The following is a 21,494-nucleotide window of genomic DNA, read 5'->3' as shown; positions in this document are numbered from 1 at the left end:
TGCTGGCCAGGCCAGGTGCCCTCCTGCCTGCATGGGGCTCTTAATCCCAAGTGAGCCCAGCAGGTTCATTTATTCTGGGCCAAACACTGCTGTTACAGCTAACTGCATGGCATGTCTGTGCTGGGCATGCATAGCAAGGAGATGCTCTTATGAACTAACATTTCACACACTTGTAAGGCCTTGCATCCTGACACATTCCATGGCTACTGCCATAGGGGCCCCAAAGAGCAGAGAGGATTTGCTTTTACACTGGAACTCAGGTGAACCTACTCTGGGGCAGTGAGACCAGAAGCATTTATTCTTTCTGCCATGAATGTGGCACTGTAGCACTGAGCAGCTGCTCCCTGTGAGATACATAAATCCTTAACAACAGTCAGAGAGCAATGAATCTTAAAAGAGTTCAGAAAGAATAAATATCCAGACTATACAACTCATGTATATCTTCAAGGATTTCTGCTAGAAGGTAAAACACAAGCACCACACACCATCCTCTGTCTCTTCCTTCCTCCCTCCCTGCTTAATTTAATCTGAATAGCTGTCATTCTGGGAAACTCAGCAAACAGGATGTTTGATAACAGATAATGTCCCCATGCCCTTGCCTGCTCCCTATAGCGACTGACTTCTGGAGACCTCTTGTTGTTTTCAAATGACCAAAACTAGAAGGGCCAGGGAGAAACTTTTTGTTTTCACAGGAACTAGTTAAAGCATTTTGCTGTTTCTGCTTTTTAACCTTTTCTACCTGGTTACCCACTGCACCTGAGGGCACAGAGAAAAAAAAGGTCTCTTCCTCAGTATTTTCAGTCTCATGGGCTTTCTCCTTCCTTGGCAAACAAGACTTTTCCCGGCCTTGCCTCCTTGGTTCACAGACTCCTGCCTCCTTTTCTCCTCCTTCCATGATCTGCTGGGAAATGAGGGCACATTTGAAAGAAACGCCAGCAGACCTTGCCAAACATTATTTCAGGTGACAAAGGAACAAGGAGAAGTGAAGTTTCAGTAAAACTTACTTTCAGATGGGGTTACAGATCCTACTCAGGAAAGGATACTTAGTTGCTTTGGTCCTGAAGGCTGTCTTCCTCCTGTCCCCAGCTTTCCATCCCCTATGTCCCAGTAATATCTAGACTGAAAATATGGTGCAAATCCCCTTTGACTATGTATATAGGCAGGAGAATCCATTCTGTGGATTATCTGCCCAGCTTTATTTTGCAAGTCTACGCTGAATCTGAAAATCTTTCTAAAATGATACAATGATTCAGACACACAGGGAAACTAAGTGAGGTTTCTCTCAGCAGCTGAAATTTTCTAGGTACTTCCTAATCATTAAAATTTGCAAACACATTTTTCCTTTTTGAACTACAATTCAAAATAAGAACTACTACATACATCACATTTATAATTTTGCTACATTTATGGACTGACATTCAGGATAAAATATAAATTTCGGTCAGGAATGTAGTTTAAATTCTATCATTTGGAAATAGTTTTAATTATTTTAACACAACACTTAAAATATATTTCTTAGATTCTAAAGGACTTCTCATAAAAAGCAATCAAACAAATATTTTAAATTGAGTACAGTCACTTCTGCACTGTTACATAACTAAGATGCATATTCACTGATTTATTTAGGGAAAGGATAAGCAGAATAATTTGTTCTGTATTTCAGCATAGCTCTAGGTTTCAATACCTCTGTGGAAGGGGAGAAACTATTGAAGAGAAAGTGGGACCTAGAGAATGGATTAGATCTTGTATGTAAGGGGTGACTTTGTTTCACAATTTGGTAGCTATTTCTTAGTTAATTTTTCAGTAAATTCAGAATCTCAAACCCTCTTAATTGCTTTTGCATGGCTGCTATTTATCGGGCAGAGAATAATTTTAAAAATCCAGCGTTTTCCTTTAAATTAAACCCTCAGCTGCAACTGTCAAATACAGTTTTCATCAGAATTCTTAAAATAAATACTCTGGGGAAAAAAGGAGTCATTCCTAAATGTCTCTTATCTGTGGGGATACAGTCCCAAAAACCTCGAAGCCCACACGAGCTCAATATTCTTCAGGTCTAACTAAACCAGTATTGAACTATAGTTTTGTGTATTTTGAAGCCGTATTTCTTGTACCTGTGAATGTATCAAAATCTGCAGTCAGTATAGTGAGCTCTCACCCTTCTTGACCTTTGAAGGCTGAATTTTTACTAGTAGCCTGAAGAACACTCAGAAAATATTAAAACATGTAGACTGGCAGCTCAGCTGTATAATCCATGTACTTCAGTTAATTTGCATAAAACCATGAAAAAACTCCACCAACTAAGCATTTTTCTAGCATTAAAAATAGTCACACATGTTGGTTGTTTTTTTTTAAATGAGAGGGAAAATCCTCCACAAGGCTACCTTTCATTGTTTGAAGATGGATGACACAGACTGGAACAGTCTCTCAAAAAACTAGAAGTATGTTAAGAGCAGAAAACACTGAGAAGTGATAGTCATGGTGGAACAGAATGATAACATATCAAAATAGTCTACATAGCTCTGAGATGCTATAGTTAGTGGTTCAGCACTTGTCACTAGTTGCTTTCAGCCAGTGGAGGTTAAACAGCATATTTGGACCAGCTGTGGGATGCAGGGCAGTGATTTAATGACAGAGGCTAGGCTATCTGGTGGCTTTCAAGTGAGCCCTCAACCTACTCACACCCCTGAGACCAGTTGGGCTACACCCAAGGGTGCTGAGGGAGCTCTCCAACATCCTGGCAAGGCTGCTCTCCCTTCAGTTCTGACAGGTCATGGAGACTGGAAGAGGCACCCAACAACCAAAGCAAAGCCAATGTTGCACTCTTCAGAGATGGAACAATCTGGGGAATTACAGGCTGGTTGGCCTCATTTTCAGTCCCTGGGAAAATTGTGGGAGGAGCAAGAACTTTCTGGCATGTTCGAGCACATGAGGGAGAAGACAGGGACTGGCAATAGTCAGCAAGGATTAACCAAGACTAAATGATGCCTGATCTGCTGGATGGTCATCTGTGATAAAATGACTGAATTTGGGGACGAGGGGAGAGCAGATGTTGTTGGCCTGGATGTACATGAGCAAGGCTTCAATAGACACTGTGAGGAGAGGCAGCAAGAGCTGGACTGGAGAAGGGCAGCTTTGAATTGCCCACTCTGCCTATGAGGAGGTTACCAGGGGCCAGAATTTTTGCCAGTGGTGTCCATCAATAGAAACAGGAGAGTTTCCAGCCAGAGAAAGTGGGGATGGGGAATTTCCGTGGCAGGATAACTAAGTACTGGGACAGGCTGCCTGGAGAGGCTGTGCTATCTCTGGGGTATTTCAAGCCCTGGCCACATAAAGCCCTGAGAAACTGTCTGACTTCACACCTGAGACTGCCTTGGGCAGGGGGTTGGACTGGAGACCTGGAGTCCACACTAGCCCATATGACTGTTTTTCTATATTCCTCCAGCAGTTATATAAAATTACAAAACCACTCCAATGGAATGAGAGCTGAAGAAAAATATTTCTAGAGTCAGATAATCCATTTGTTATGAACTGAATGTTTTAAATAACAGGTAATACCTGAGGCTTGGTGTAACTCATTTTCCCATGTTGCACACATCTACTTTGTCACCCCCACTAATACCAGTTCCCACAAAGCCCCAATATATTGTTCCCTTTTCCCACCTTTCTTTTATATTTTAATTTAGTATTCTTTTTACAAGAATACTGCCACGTCTGTCTGGGATTAAATTTAGTCAAATGTTTGCTTACATTAAAAAGGAGGAAATATGGTAACAAGTGATGAGGAAAAGGCTGAGGTGCTTAATGCCTTCTTTGCCTCAGTCTTTAATAACAAGACAAGTTGTACTGAGGGAATCCAGCCTCCTCAACCAGAAGACAGAGACTGGGAGAGTGACCCCCCCACAATCCAGGAGACAGTCAGTGACCTGCTGCATCACACAGACACACACCAGTCTATGGGACAGGATGGGATACACCCGAGGGTGCTGAAGGAGCTGGCTGGGGTGCTCGCCAAGCCGCTTTCCATCATTTACCAGCAGTCCTGGCTGACCGGGGAGGTCCCAACAGATTGGAAATTGGCCAGTGTGACACCCATCTATAAGAAGGGTTGGAAGAATGATCCGGGAAATTACAGGCCTGTCAGCTTGACTTCGGTGCCCGGGAAGCTGATGGAGCAGCTCATCCTGAGTAACATCACACAACACGTGCAGGACAACCAGATGCTCAGGCCCAGTCAGCATGGGGTTATGAAAGGCAGGTCCTGCCTGACAAACCTGATCTCCTTCTACGACAGGGCGACCTGCTAATTGGATGAGGGAAAGGCTGTGGATGTTGTTTACCTTGACTTTAGTGAGGCCTTTTACACCGTTTCCCACAGCATTCTCCTGGTGAAACTGGCTGCTCGTGGCTTGGATGGGCACACGCTTTGCTGGGTAAAAAACTGTCTGGATGGCCGGGCCCAGAGAGTTGTGGTGAAGGGAGTTAAATCCAGTTGGTGGCCGGTCACGAGTGGTGTCCCCCAGGGCTCGGTTTTGGGGCCACTCCTGTTTAACACCTTTACTGATGATCTAGACGAGGGGATCGAGTGCACCCTCAGTGAGTTTGCAGATGACCCCAAGTTGGGTGGGAGTGTTGATGTGCTCGAGGGTAGGGAGGCTCTGCAGAGAGACCTGGACAGGCTGGAGCCATGGGCTGAGGCCAACTGGAGGAGTTTCCCTAAGGGCAAATGCCGGGGGCTGCCCTTGGGCCACAACAACCCCCAGCAGCGCTACAGGCTTGGGGAGGAGTGGCTGGAGAGCTGCCAGTCAGAGAGGGACCTGGGGGTGTTGATTGACAGCTGGCTGCACAGGAACCAGCAGTGTGCCCAGGGGGCCAAGAAGGCCAATGGCATCCTGGCTTGTGTCAGCAACAGCGTGGCCAGCAGGGACAGGGAAGGGATCTTACCCCTGTACTCGGCACTGGGGAGGCCGCCCCTCGATTCCTGTGTTCAGTTTTGGGCCCCTCACTCCAAAAAGGACATTGAATGACTCGAGCGTGTCCAGAGAAGGGCAACGAAGCTGGTGCAGGGTCTGGAGCACAGGTCGTATGAGGAGCGGCTGAGGGAACTGGGGGTGTTTAGTCTGGAGAAGAGGAGGCTGAGGGGAGACCTCATCGCCCTCTACAGCTCCCTGAAAGGAGGTTGCAGAGAGATGGGGATGAGCCTCTTTAATCAAGTAACAAGTGATAGGACAAGAGGGAATGGCCTCAAGTTGCACCAGGGAAGGTTTAGACTGGATATTAGGAAGCATTTCTTTACAGAATGGGTTGTTAGGTGTTGGAATGGTCTGCCCAGGGCGGTGGTGGAGTCCCCATCCCTGGAGGTGTTTTAAGAGTCGGGTTGACATAGAGCTGAGGGATATGGTGTAGTTGGGAACTGTCAGTGTTAGGTTAATGGTTGGACTGGATGATCTTCAAGGTCTTTTCCAACCTAGATGATTCTGTGATTAATGACAGAATTACACTCAGAGGTGGGCAGGCTGCTTACTACATGCAATGTAAAGGTATCTGCCCATTATTGTCAGTTGTATCTCAGAGGATCAATTAGCCCAGAAGATGCTGGGAATAGTGATTTTAAAAAAAAAAAAAAAAAAAAAAAGCAGCTGGGAATTAACAAAGACACGTAGCACTTCCTTTACTGTTTACCATTTGGCTGTGCTCACATCTTCAAATGAAGACACAAACTAATCCATTTGTGGATGGTGGGAGATGGTTCACCACTTTTTCTTGGAGTGCAACCAGAAGGAAAATCGGTCTTGTACAAGTCCCTCTTTGGACACAGATATGAGTCAGCACAATCAGGTCAATCTTCTATTTGCTGCTCTAAGAATTATTTAGCTTTTTGGCCACTTGAAGATTGTTGTAAAGGTAGTTATAATGATGAACTGTAGGACAGCAAATGGCTGAGTTATTTTCATGTGGCCTACGAAGGTCTGTATGTCTGGACTTGTATGGTACTTTTAAAATTACTGTAAGAAAGCCTCAATGCATGTGTGTTTTTGCAGACTGTCATCTCTTTGGACAGGAGCAGGTACTTAGAATATTTTGACTGAGAAACCACATTGTGCACGCTGTTGATGGGAACTTGATACCTAATATGTAGTCTAACAATCCCTTGCAAAACCTTGGCTTAGAATTGGTATATCAGAATATGCCAGTGGAAGTATTATTCTTTATATATAGGCACTGGGGTTATAGTAGCATAAATTATTTTTGGCAGAAGGCAGTATATGGTTAATGTTTGTTAAGTGCTATTCTCTTTAATTGATGGAAAAAAGAAGGAGAAATAATTCCACCAAAATGATTTCACTTTCTGCTGAGTGCTGTGTGTCATTTGTTGGCAAAGGTAATGGAAGGAAAAAGAGCAACAAAAAGTGACCATGAAAAGGTTTTTTTACATTAACAGCACTGGCTGCAATTTTCTTTCCCATATTTGGTATTGCCTAAACTGAAGTAAATGACTATGATATATTTCAATCTGATAGCTTTGGCCAATTTTCAAAAATAACTGAAAGCACCTAATGTGGTAACTTTGATAGGTATGTCCAAAATTATGTCCCTGGCCCACTGCATCTGATGTTAGAGGTAATCTTTTCATCATATCATTTACACTTGATCTTTCATGCCTTACCTAAATATGTGAATCTACATGTCTCTTTCCACCTGGCCTGGCCCATTCTGCATAGTTCAGCAGCTAATTAATTTTTAAGTTTGGACAAAGACATACTGCTGTTGGCATACTCAGAATGCTTTCCTTCCCTTTCCCCCTATCTTAGAAGAACACAGACCCTTTGTTTTTAAAAGAATAGGAAATACATGTCTCTGTCTACACAGGAATTTGGTCTGTTCTCTAAAGTCACCAGCTCTATAGAGACAATTGGTTTACAGACAAACCCTTCTCCATACTGTTGCCTTGGCTGGCCTCATGCGACTGATAACTGCCTGTGCCAGTTGTCTGTGCTCTCTATGGAGCCTGGCACTTAAGCCCAAAATAGGGAATCAGGTACATACTTCCAACATCCCTCTGGAAAAACATCTTAAATTCTGTCTGTAAATGCAGCCCAGTGTGTATATCTTCACTGATGTTTGCTTGTCTCTGTGCAGATACTGCATGCTAGTCATGCTTTGTAACTCCAGAGGAGGAAGAGTCCATCTATTTGTCTGATACTAGGTTTCTTGTGTCTTTCTCTGAGGTTACAGTACAAACCAATCAATATCAGAAGCACACCACCAGACTGGGAGGGTGGTTCAGACTGACAGTAAATCTCAAGAACTGACATCTGAAAAATGCCAGGCAAGAGAAGTCAAGAAAACATAACAAAGCAATAAAAGTTACAATAGACTGGACTCTGCATAGTTTCAGAAAGAAAAGTTTATCAACCTCAAAACGCTTACACAAATAAACCTCAGCTGGAGGAAAAAAACCCCTCACTATGCTACCTTTAAATGTCTCATCTATTACCAGATAGAAGATTCTCTGCCTTTACTTTAAAAATGTCATTTACCTGAGTGGTAAATGGCAATTTGCAGAGAGGGATTAGGCTGTCGGATAAAACACTGTCAAATAATATTTAAGTATATTTCAAGAGGCCATTGACACTTTTTTTTCACTTAATAAATTCTAGTGCTGCAGTTAAACATGATCTTGGCTTCAGAGCTGCTCAGCCCCCATTTGATCATGTTATTCCTACCATAAGGAGTCCAGCTGCTGGGCAGATTTGAGATCTGTGTTGCAATTTCAGTGTTCTACAGTGCAGATGATAACTTCCTCACACAGCTGGTGAGTGAGCCGAGCAGGGAAGGTGCCTCCTGGACCTGCTGCTTGTGAACAGGGAAGAGCTGGTGGGGGAGGTAAAGGTTGGAGGCCGTCTAGGGTGCAGTGATCGTGAGATGGTTGAGTTTTCCATCCTTGGAGAAACAAAGAGAGGGGTTAGTAAAACTGCCACCTTAGACTTCCGAGGGGCAGACTCTGACCTGTTCAAAAGAGTGATTGACAAAATCCCTTGTGAGGCTGCCCTGAAGGATATGGGAGCCCAGGAAGGCTGGACATACTTCAGGAGAGAAGTCTTAAAGGCACAGGAGCAGGCTGTGCCCGTGTGCCGGAGAACAAGCAGGTGGGGAAGGAGACGGCCTGGCTAAACAGGGACCTTTGGCTGGATCTCAAGAAAAAAAGGAAAATCTATGACCTTTGGAAGAGGGGGAAGGTCTCTCATGAAGACTATAAAGATGTAGTGAAGTTATGCAGGGAGAACATCAGGAGAGCCAAAGCACAGCCAGAGCTCAACCTGGCTACAGCTGTTAAAGATAATAAAAAACGTTTCTATAAATTCATTAACAACAAAAGGAGCTTTAGGGAAAATCTCCCTCCTTTACTGGATGCAGAGGGAAACATGGTAACTAAGGATGAGGAAAAGGCTGAGGTGCTCAACGCCTACTTTGCCTCAGTCTTTGGCAGTGGAACTGGCTGTTCCCTGCACACCCAGCCCCATGAGCTGGGAGATGGGGAGGGGAAGCAGACTGAGGTCAGCACAGTTGAAGAGGAGGTGGTCAGAGACCTGCTGCACCACTTGGATGCACACAGGTCTGTGGGACTGGATGGGTGACACCCAAGGGCGCTGAAGGAGTTGGCAGATGTGCTCGCCAAGCCACTGTCCATGATTTACCTGAAGTCATGGCTGACTGGGGAGGTCCCATTGGACTGGAGGGTGGCAAATGTGACACCCATCTACAAGAGAGGCAGAAAGGAGGATCCAGGGAACTACAGACCTGTGAGTCTGACCTCGGTGCCAGGGAAGGTCATGGAGCAGGTCATCTCGAGTGCCATTACAAGTCATATAATGGACAACCAGGGGATCAGGCCCAGTCAGCATGGGGGTATGAAAGGCAGGTCCTGCCTGACAAACCAGATCTGCTTCTATGACAAGATGACCCGACTGTTGGACAAGGGAAAAGCTGTGAATATTGTCTCCCTGGATTTTCGAAAAGCATTTGACACAGTTCCCCATAGAATTCTCATAGAAAAACTGGCTGCCCATGGCCTGGATGAGCACACGGTCTGCTGGGTCAAGCACTGACTGGATGGATGGTCCCAGAGAGTGGTGGTCAGTGGAGCTAAATCCAGCTGGTGGCCACTCACAAGTGGTGTTCCTCAGGGCTCGGTGTTGGGACCATTTCTGTTCAACATCTTTATTGATGATCTTGATAAGGACATAGAGTGTGCCATCAGTGAGTTGTAGATGAAAACCAAGTTAAGTGGGAGTGTTGATCTGCATGAGGATAGGGAGGCTCTACAGAGAGACTTGGATAGATTGGATCGTGGGCCAGTGTTAATGGGATGAGCTTCAACACGGTCAAGTGCCAGGTCCAGCACTTGGGCCACAACAACCCCCTGCATGGCTACAGGCTTGGGGAGGTGTGGCTGGAGCTGTCTGGGAGAGAAGGATCTGGGGGTTCTCATTGACAAGCAGCTGAACATGAGCCAGCAGTGTGCCTGGGTGGCCAAGAAAGCCAACGGCATCCTGGCTTGTGTCAGAAATAGTGTGACCAGCAGAAGTAGGGAGGTGACAGTGCCCCTGTGCTCTGCACTGGTGAGGCCACACCTGGAGTGTTGTGTCCAGTTTTGGGGCACCTCAATACAAGAGAGATCTCGAGGTGCTGGAGCGAGTGCAGAGGAGGGCAACGAAGCTGGTGAAAGGCCTGGAGAATAAATCCTGTGAGGAGTGACTGAAGGAGCTGGGACTGTTTAGTTTGAGGAAGAGAAATCTGAGGGGAGACCTCATCACTCTCTACAGCTACCTGAAAGGACATTGTAGAGAGGTTGGTGCTGGTCTCTTCTCACAGGTGATTAGTGACAGAACAAGAGGGAATGGCTTTAAACTGCAACAGGGGAGGTTCAGACTGGACATTAGGAAAAGATTTTTCACAGAAAGAGTGTTCAGACAGTGGAATAGGCTGCCCAGGGAGGTGGTGGAGTCACCATCCCTGGATGTGTTTAAGGGTCATTTAGATGAGATGCTGAGGGATGTGGTGTAGGGGAGAACTTTGGCAAGTAGGGCTGATGGTTGGACTTGATGATCCCAAGGGTCCTTTCCAACCTGCATGATTCTACAAGTCTATGATTCTATGATTATAAGAGGGTTCATACAATACATTTTTTGTTAGACAAAGAACATCAGGAGAGGTTTAGAAATCACAGTAAATTCTAGGCAAGTTGAAATGTCTATATTAACTTAGAGCCAAAAAAAAGTCTTTTAAATGAGCTGTGAAAAGCAGAACCAGTGATGAGACTCTGATTAGCACAAACACTTCCTTTTTTCACATAGTAGGGAGATGGTAAGGAGCATTCAGTGTTAGATGTGAAGTGCCTGGGGAAGCCCATGTAAACCTTGGGAATGCAGTAGTACAGAAAAGAAAATGGCATGGATCCATTACATTTTTCTGGAGTCCTGGCAGTAGACACATACTAAGGGGACACATACTGGGGGGAAAAAAGAAAGAAAGAAAAAAATTAGATACATTATGGCTTTTAGTAGTTAAATATTAACTTGTCTAGAGGAAATTAAAAGCAGCAAAATATCACAGGGTTACTGATGTCATTGTAACTTTATTCAGAAGCCTTGCTGTGGCAAGTACTATGTAAACAAATGGGAAGACAGACCACCTTCTTCAAAGAACCTATATTACATAAATCACAGGGCAGTGCACTAAAAGGTGAGACGAAGAATATATTTTGTTATACTGAAAAAAACAGGATGAGAGCATAATGTGGAGTAAACCAATTTTGAACTAGAAAAATGAGGAAAAAACCCAGGAAAACAGGAAGGATGATGAAATGAGAGCAAAAAGGGAGGAACAGAAAAACCAGCAAAGGGTAATGATAGTAAAATGGCAGGAGATGGTGGAAGAAACTGCTGTAATGAGATTTTGACATTTTAAAAAGTTGTCCATTCTGTCCGTTCAACTCTGTCCATCCTGCCCACCACTACTGTGCTGAAATATTATAAATGACTCCCGAGTTTTACTTGTGTAAAACCACAAGTTTCTGGCAACAGAAGCTATAGTAAACCTGACCAGGAGACCACTGTACATTTAGGAGCCAGTGATCCACACTGCAGATAACCTGGGCATTTGCTGCATGCCCAGCATGACCTTCAGGCTATTCCATGCCATGCCAAGCTGTGCTGCACAACTTCCTTCACTGAGACCTGTGCATGGTGCTAGAGGAGCCTGTGGGCAGCTCCCACTCAGCACTCATGATAAAACCCTGTCTTTAACAGTGCAACAAGAAGTTATCTGGAAAACGTCTTTCCTTATTGATGGTAGAAATGATGAATAATGTTGCTTTCTTGCTAGGAAATCCCGTAACAGCTTGAATGATTGGCTGGGGAGACTGTGCAGGTTTAACCCCTGCCGGGACCAGAAAGCACGTTGCCGTTGCCCCTCCCCCACCGTCAGCCGGTCAGGCTGGAAGTGAGGCACAGACCCGGGGCTGAAAAAAGAAGAAATTTAATACAACAGTGTGATAAACAATCTGAACAACAACAGTAGCAATGATAACAACAATCAACAGCAATAACAGTGAACAAGACAAACGATATACAGAGAAACACTGCTAAATGGTCAGGGAACCAAGCCCGCCGCGTGTGTGTGCGCAACCCCAAAACCAAAAGAGAAAGTAAAAAGAGGTTCCGCCCCTGGACCTGACACCAGAATGGTATGAATAACTCGGCTGGAGATCCCTTCCCCCTCTCTCTCTCTGCTGCGGAAACTCATCCCTATCCTAGCTGAACCAGGACAGAGACTCGCTTGCTCTTTCTGCCATGAATGGGGGCTGCAAGGCATCTTGCACGTGGACTGGAGTCTTACTCAATGCCTGGGGCTTTCAGCACCTAAAGGGATGTAAAGCTATCTGTGCTCTTATCTTCTTAATATGTTAGCTCTAATAAATAGCATTATGAATGAATGATACCTTAGAGGGTCTGAGCACTTTTCTTACTGGGATGACAACCAACCAGCACCTCCCAGGGCAAAACCAGAAGCCTAAATGACTATTAATTACTCTAAGGAGCTAAAACCAGCACCTAGTAATAAAACTACAACATAATAAAGTCAAAACCTTTACACTATTCTCCCAAGAACAACTGACATAATCTCCTCCCACCTCCAAGGTAGTATGTATGCATTCAGTATTAATGAGATCAGGCAGTGCCAGAAGATTTAACAGTAAATGGAAATAAAACACTTCCACAGAGACTCCTAGGGCGTTTCCTCCCTGGAAAGTTAAATTTCTATCTTACCTGAAATGGAGCAACTATTTGAGAAAACATCTCCTTGTGGAAAATTAGTTCAACCTGATAATGCTTTTATTCATCTAATTTTGACTTAAATTGGAACAATGAAAATATTTTTCCAAAACAAGGACACCCACAGTGACTTTTACTAAACAAAGGAGTTTGCGATAACTCTAAAATAGAACAATGCAGAACAGGATGCTCATTTCCACCTGAAAGTTGAAAGAAAGGAAGTTAAGGTCACACATCAGTCATCTTAAACAATGAGACATATCTCTCATCCCTGTATGCAGTCATATGTTAGTGTTTTTTCACAATACATCCAACAACCTTGCCTAAACCATAGCAGGAAGCCACCTAGCACCCACTGTATAACACATTTTCATATAGTCTGTGTAGGCTGTTCTTTAGGCCTGAAAGTAAAATAAATTGAGATTTTAGGTTTATTACTACCAGACAGCTAAGACTGCTTTTCTTCCTTTGGGAGTACACACCCTGCTGTAATCCAGACATTTTTGTCATGAGTAGTAAAGTCACTACAATTAGTATTAGAATATATTCCAGACATTTCATATGCACTAAATGGAGATCAAACTACATTATGTACTTATACTGCAAGAAAATAATCTTATTCTGTGTATCCTCAGCGTCTGGCTGATTTCAAGATCTCAAGCCAAGGTTAATGAATTACAAGAGCACAAACCTGGCGTCAGCAAAGACCTGAATCAATGCAAGAGGTCTGGGTGTTAAAATCCCTTTTTATCACATGTAGATAAGAAAATGTACCCTCTCATAGCAAAGTAGGACTGAGGGACAGTCGTGGTGATGGGCAACACTGCCCTAGTTGTCCTGCTACTGACAGCCCTGCAGATTTAGTCTCAGATGGCACTGGATGATGTGCTGCTCCCCAGCACAATGGGTCTTCCGGGGCTACACACAGGATTGGCAGTGGCCACTCAGGGCCAGTAAGCACTGGAGAAACACTGCCTTGGCCCAGGGGGCACCCAGAGGGGAGAGCGAACAGGGGACATCTCCTGCGTCCTGCATCTCGACTGAGGCAGGAGGGTGCTGGGTCAGGTGAACAAAGCATTTGCTTTTTTTCTGCCTGGATGCTGAATTACCCTTGGTGTGACAGTTAAGATCAACTTCCCCTGTCTGCACTCTAAAAAGATTGCCAGATTAAAAAATCATAGGATCCAAGATGTCTTGAGAGTTAGTGTTAAGTGTTAAAACAATTTTTATTCACCAGAAATGGAAAAGATTGACAGCAGAGGTTGGTTACAGCCAGCTACTGCTGGCAGGAGAAACCATCAAATGCGTATTTTCTTTTACGTATCAAAATGTTACCTTTCTTCAGCTAGGCTGCTCATCTTTAACAGTAGCATTGCCACAAACATAGCACAGTATTTATTCTTAATCTTGTCACCACAATTAAGGAAACATTAAACCTACAGAATATTTCTTTAGAGGTGTTGACTGACTTCAACAGAGCCAAATAAGGTGTGCATCTAACAGTACTAGACAGTCTTTAAACAGAAGCCTTCTAGCTAACAGTAACCACCTGCCCCATCTCACTATTCTTTCACCATTAATTTTTTCTCAAATTCCTCTATTTCATCTTTGTTCTAGTCCTCCCAGGATCATGTAGCACCACATGTGGTCATGCACAATATTTGCAATGCCAGCCATTTATAAAAATTAAAAGTTTGGCATTTAAAAATATAATAGTACATTATTCTCACTAAATACTTAACAATGACTATAGGCTTATGCCTTCACTCAGTGTAAACCTTTATGCAGTTAATTTGTAAAAATCATGCACTTTTAGATGAAAAGTTTTTATCTGGACTATTCAAATTAAACCATTAAATAGCACTGCTGTCTTCATGACAGAGAAAGGGAAGAGAAGTACAGGAATATATGTTTGTGTTTAGTTAGATGCATACCTGTCTAAACACAAAAAATTTTTTAAAAGGCATGATGTTCTGATGATAAAGAGGTTCCATCACACTACAAGACACAATTTTTCAAATGCCAGAAATGGTCACACTATTTGTTAAGAAAGTCTGGAAAGAATAAAATAACAGGGAGAAAATCTTTCCCCTGTACCCCTTGCACTGCTTTTTATTTCACATGCAATACCTGATTTCACATACAAGACAGACAGAAGAGCAGCCCTGTCCTTAAGCTTCTTCCAGTGGTGAGGGCATTTTCCAGGGAAGAGGACATATGAACCTGAATGCTCAAAGCCTAAGAAGCACACCGTTAGGCAAATATCCTGTTCACAAAGCAGACATTGAAGCTTGCATATTAAGGGGTTCCAGCTGCACCAATGCAAAAGAAAATCTCCTTTAGTTCCATCCCTAGGGATTTGTCTCCCCTATATCTGGATCCTGGCTGGACTCAAGCAGTAGTCAGTAAGCAGCTCAAGCTTAGGTAGTTTTAGGCAGCAACATAGTAGTGGGTTTTATTTTTGAGACTGGGTTGTGGAAAGAAACAGATTGCAGTTTGGGGCTTATCCAACAACAAAGGGCCTGAATCCTGCTTTACAGATGCACATCATTTAATGGATCAAAGTCAAGGTTAAACTGACAGTCCTCTGAAGAAACATGATCTCAAATGCACTAGAATGTCAAGTCCTTTTTCCTTAGTACACTTTGAATCAACAAGTGCTATCTACTTCAGTCAAGCATGTTTTCCTTCACATTTCTCCAGTCCTCTGTTTATTAGCCTTGATTTGAACACAGGAACAAGCTGTCTGGAACAAATTGGTCTCAGACACCATCTCACCTGTCACCTCATCAGGACTGTTGAGGCCACCTGAGATGACTTTTTGCCTCTAAAATTCACTGTGCTTGGCTGTAGTGTGGTGCACATGAGGGCTTTATGCCAGCCTCGTCTCCTAGATGTTACTCTAGGACTAATTTTAACTCCACTTGCTTCACCCAGTCCTCAGCTTTGCATCTTCCCACTAGTCTTTGCAAGGACAGACTGGCAGCCTCAGAGAACACTACATGGCTTAACTTCATTTTTCAGAGTTGTACATTTGCTTATTTCCAGCTCCCTTTCTCACTCCATCTGGTAACAAACGATGGGAAGTCACGTCAGCAGTTGCAATACTGTTGGGAAGTTTGGTGCCTTTGTGTCATGTATACTACCCACTTGTAATTTGTTATGATGACTGATGACTTGTTCAAAGACCTTCTAGGCTCAACACCAAATCTCGCACTCACAGGAACAGACTGAACAGAATAAGAATTCACCTCAACTCCTGTGCAGGTATATTGGGTAATCCCAATCTTGTTTATAAATCGACAGAACTGAACATGATGGCAGAAAATAATGATTAATATCATGGAACTAAGTAATATAAAAATAAATCAAGGGTAATCATGATGTGAAAGTTTGTTAACTAAGCCAAAACAGAGATAAATTCTTCTTGCTTTGTCCATAAATTTTTCATGACTTTGCATTTGGAATTTCATCATCAGCAGATCAGAGAATTTTTTTGTCATACAAAAAGTGTCTTGATAAAGCAATGGTCAAGATGAGCTTTAATAACACAGAAGGTGGCTTACTTCCCAGTTTTCCTTGAGGTATCTGATTTTCATTTAGCACTTTTAAGATTTACCCCAGATCTGTCATTGTTGAAATCAATCCCATGCTAATTTTTAAATTTTATTTTTCTTTTGGTTGTTTCACTTTAAATGGAAACTACCTCTGCAGCAAGCCCTCATGTACAACTACACTACTGATTTACCCCTATGCAGAAAAGGACCTGTCCAAATTCTTGCATTTAACCTCATTAATGAAAGCCAAGATACAATTGTTTTTCTTGGCTGGACATTTGGTTACTAGTTTAGTCCACACAGCATAAAGCATGTTTGTTTAAGGCTCATAGGAGAGTAGAGGTCAGAAAAGAAAGTGAAGAATTAATTTACATTACAAATAAAATCTTTTAAAAGTTTAGAGTGATTGTTATGCCAGATAAGGTTTTGAAAAAGAAACAAAACCTGTTTGTTAAGTTTCAGTTTGATACAAGCCAAGAATCACCAGGAAATTCCAGTTCCACAGATGTTCTACCAGTACAGGAAGGGTCACTGTATTTGCTTTAACTTCCCTGGTTTTAAAAGGGGTATATATAGTAGCTTTTTACATTTATTAACCAACATACACATTTAGCTTTCTTAAGAGCAATGGGGAAACGCTAAGGAAACGTGCATACATACATTCTTAAACATTTTATTGATTGACAGAGCACCTTGTCAATCTAGGATAATTTTTTTCAGTCTAAAATTACGCGGATATCTATTTCTATGGACAACGAATTTGCTTTAATGATAAACTCAATCTCAGTGCTGGCCAGCTGTAATAGGTCATTGCACTCCTTTTAGGCACTTCAGTCAGTTTTTCTGAATGCTGCTAAACATGCTGACTGCAGAGTAACAACAGGATACTTGGATTTGGCCAGGTGTTAAATTTCAAACCACTGTAAATTACTCGATTGTCCTGATTACAAGCTGGCTCTCCTTTTGTGCACAAAAGGAAAAAAACCTCACTCCCTACCCCTAAATGGTCACCCAACAGTAGCACTGTAAGATGTCACTTCAGCAGACAGCCACAAAACCATCAAATGACCCCTGGTTATCTAACCCTCTCCAGCTGTCCAGAAAGCTGCAGGGCCATGGCACAAACCTGCCTGCTCTGAGGCTGGCCCTGACACTCCTGCTGCCACAGCTGCTGTCGCTGCTGTCATGGTTCTTTCCTCCATCCTTGGCAGGGGTAGCAATGCTGGGTGTGCCAGAGGGGTAGTGAGAGCAGTGGCACTGGTGATGCTGGAAACACCAGCAGAGCTGAGGATCAGAGCACCATTAGGTGTGCCCAGAAAGGAATAAAACTAAATCTAAGTGTGAAATCAAATGCTGTTCTGAGTCAGTTTATAATCAGAATAATGCAGGTACCATCCAGCAAGCTGCCAGTAGACTTAAAATAAATTGCACACAACAGAACATACTACAATACTGCTTTCAAATACACTTGTTTATAGCAAATGGCAACCAATTCTGTCACATCTATAGTAAACAAGAGGCAAACATTGTGCTCTTCAAGGATGGGGATGTACCATGAACCATCCCACTTGCCTGGGCTACTCGCCAACATCATGGAGTCACTGAAGTTTTCTGTATCTAGACATGAAATTTTGCTTCCTAGCTTTCTTAAAATTGAATCCGTGTCTGCAGACGCCTTCCCGGATACCTTATTTTACTTTTAGGTCTAAGCTCTAGGCTGCCCATTATTTTGCCAGGTCTATTCTTAATGAACTGTAACTCCCCAGAGGAAAAATATGGGTTTATTATGGACTATTTCCCCTCTAAGGGATTAGTCAAAGACAAGACAGGTAGCAACTGTATCCTTTTCAATCATTTTGGCATCCCATGAAGAGTCATCCAGCTGTACTTATTTCCAGCATGGTGTCATGCTAGGCCGTTCTGGGTGCAGCACTGCAAACATTTGCCACATGCTGTGATTGTGAATCCTTCAAGGAAGCAGGTGAACCAACTGATAGGGACTACTAAAACAACATTTAGTCAGCTTTCTTTTTTCTCTGTCTTTGGTGGAATACAAGTTTCCCATTTCCTCTCCCCTAAGAAGGCGAAACAATCTTGGAAGCACCACAGACTTCACAGCGAGCAGCCTGAATGAGGGTGGATAACCCTCAGAAAATGCTTATCGCGTTGAGTGGGGAATTCTTATTACTGCTTCTTGTCTGTTTTCATGGAATAGATCAGCTTCTACATCTCTCCTTTTAAATATGTTTAATGTTTGTAAATACCCTGGCTCTTCCAAGTCTGAGACTCTAGCCCAGACCAGCCCACTCCGGTACCCATCTGAAGTGAATTCACCGAATGTAAAGAGTGTCCCAACTGACTATAATTTGGTCCTGGAATCACTTCAGTTCAGTTTGGGAATGAGAATTTAAAGCAAAATAGTTATATAGGTCTGACTACAATGACACAGACTTTCCTCCTCTCTCAATTAATGTGAACAGGAGTAAAACTGCAGAAAAATAACAGTTCAGTTGAAAAGTCCTGAGCACATACACATGGAAACTTTTAAGAGGCTAATAAATAAGACCATTTGAGTGAATGAGGCTTTTATTCTCAGCTTGAGACCGCAGTGGCTGAAACTGATATGCATCCAAATTAATATTAGGCACTCTCAGAACTGAACTCTGTTATTAAGTAGTAGTTATTTTGGTTCTGAACTGAAAAAGCTTTAGTTAGTCTGTGATTAATATTGTATATTGATTTGGTGTGAGGACAGTGAAAGAGGATTTAAAAAGTAATTACATTTGCCAATTTGAAGAAATACTTTCCAATTTGATGAACAGAACAGCATACAAAAGATAGGAAGTCTTTCAAGAGAAAACTGCCTCACATGTGTGGCAATATATGCATACTGAGGATGTCTGGAGGCAAATAAGCCATCTGAATTTGCCTTTATGCTATTGAGCAGTACTCAGTGGGCTAACCCTTCAGCCTCCAAGCCAGTGCACACAACTTTTAGAATACTGCCGATTTTTAAAAACAAATTTAAAATACAATATAATGTGAGGATATTAATATTTAATCAACACATGGCAACTTCCCTCAGAAAATCTGCATGGCTCTTTTTACATTCATTAGTAATTACAAAAGAAATCTTCTCCAACTGTGAAGAAATCCCAAACTGGATTGTGTAATTCTGTTTTGACACTAGGAATGCTACCCACTGTTTACACCAAAGAACAAAATCATAGATACAATTTTCTGAAATATGCACTGAAATCCATACAGATACATTTAAATTTTCACTTGTGTTCACTGCTATTTAGGAACCTTCAAAAGGTGTTAGCTGATCATCTCAGCATTACTGAAATTAAATTCACAACCAGTGTGCTCACAAATTAAATTTCATTCATTATTTGGTCAAAGTCACAAAAAAGAAAGCAGCAGAGCCACACGTACAATCACTGTATTATGTGAAGCAAAGCTTCATGTTAGCAGTCACACAGACATCTTCTGCTCACCAATGTAAGCAAGTGTTCACATTTTAGGAAATGGGAGAGGTTAGATGGTTGTTTTTAGCTGCACACATCTGCACTGACTCATTTGGGAAAGTTTTTGTCAAGATGAGTATCCACACACTAACTTCTACTACTTATCAGGGTATCAGGGTACTCCCCACCTACCAGTGGTAGAGATGTTACCACAACACTTCAGGGCATGTTAACTCTGATAACAAAAATAGATGGCTCATCCTTATCTTCAAAATAGAGAACTAATAATAAAAATAATGAGTAAACAGTTATGGGATTGCAGTGGGACTAGAAGGAAAACACAAAAATAACAGTATGATTCACCTTGTAGCTAAAGGAGTCTGAGTGCACTGTTCCAGTTATGCAATTTTTTTCTTTAAAAGACACCAAAATAAGTATTCAAATTAGAAAGCAAATTGAAATACAGTATGTTATTTATCCAGACTACATTTAATCTGATGCTAAACACAGAGTTGTGTTACTTATTCACCTTTGCTCCTAGGTGTAAGCAGTAAGGGTGAGTATGTGTTCAGGACTGCAACACAGTGTTGTGCTCGGGAGCGCCAAAGGCAGGCACAGCCAGTACTGCTGCTTATAAACTTAGTAAAGTATATGAATGAGCACATTGCTAAGAAAAAAAATAAGCTGCTTTTTTTTTTTTTTAATGCTTACTTACGTTGCTTAGCTTTATTTTCTACCTGAACCTTCTCTCCCACATTGTTAGTCTTACCTTCAGGAAAAGAGGAGGATGAGTCCATCCACCTGCAGGTCTGAGACCCAGACAAGCGGACAGGCTTTCTGGTTTGTATGGTCTTGTAAGGTCTTTGTACAGTTGTGTTTGTAAGGTCTTGGCTTAGGCTGTGCTATTCTGTTTGCTATAATGCTACATTAAATACACCTATCACTTAGAATAGCTACAGACCTACTTAACACACAAAGATTTTTTAAGAATAATACACCTAATTTTTATCAAACACTGAGCTCTTCATAGGTTGAGTACTGCCAAAGGGTTTAGGGCCTATTTCCCCAAACCTTCCTCTCCTCAGAACAGAAGTAAAAAAACCCATGAAAGGTCATTTAATAGGAAGGGTACGAAAGCAAAAGTAAAGGTAATATATAGAATAAATGGAAAACTATGTAGCCAGTATTGATATGTGAGAAGTCTGAAACTAAAAAAAGGTCTCATTTGGGAAGGGCAGAAAAATTTACAACCAGACTTTTCCTGGTAGATTTATGTAGCTGTAGAAATTGAGCCAAATATTCTGAATTCAACAGTGTTGCCAGTAGCACTGTATTTTCCCCACCTCATAATGACCTGCTTGTCCCAGACACAAATACAGTTCAGCAGAATTGCAAACTGAGAGGAGCTTGGTTAGTTTTATTAAAACCTCTTCCTGAGCTAAATACAAGAGTTGAAAGATATTGTGTAATGTTTCAGATGAAGGTGTGCAAGAAAGCCTCACAATTAGGTATTGCAGTAATACTTTCATCAGACAGCAGACTAATCCTGTATCATCCCAAATCTGGTAGCAGTCTTCTCCTTAAGGAGCATCATAATAATAGGTAAAACCAGTCTTTCCTAGATTTCACTACAGTTAGAGTGGACCAATCCATTGTTAATAGAATAGCCAGAGAACGTAGGTGTGTAAATGTACCAGCAGTACATGATTTTTTTACCTATGCAAATAGTTAGAACCTGTTACGTACACTCTCAAAAATGCAAGAACACATGGGAAGAGAAAGGTAATTCAGAAAGCTAGAGGGGAGCTCAGGGAGTGGTGTGTGGTGGGATGGCAGCAGCTGGACAGTGTGCAGCCAGAGGCAGGAGTGGATATGGCAGCTGGTAAAGAAAGTGCTCAGATAAAATGTTTATGCTGAGCAACAGCCTCTTCACAGGCTACCCTGGGAAGCAGAAATAGCCCAAGCCTGGCTTAACAAAGCAGTGGCAAGGGGAAGGCATTGTTTGCTGCCTGTAAACTGTGAGCAGAGTAAGGGAGGTTTATGGATCGCTGAGCCACTACAGGGTCTCGAGTGCCTATTCTTTTCAAGAATAGAAAAAAAAAAATTAATACATGTATTTACTTTTAAACTGT

The sequence above is a fragment of the Athene noctua genome, chromosome Z (genome assembly GCF_965140245.1).
Source record: "Athene noctua chromosome Z, bAthNoc1.hap1.1, whole genome shotgun sequence".
Lineage (NCBI taxonomy): Eukaryota > Metazoa > Chordata > Aves > Strigiformes > Strigidae > Athene > Athene noctua.
This window is presented reverse-complemented; position numbering follows the sequence as displayed.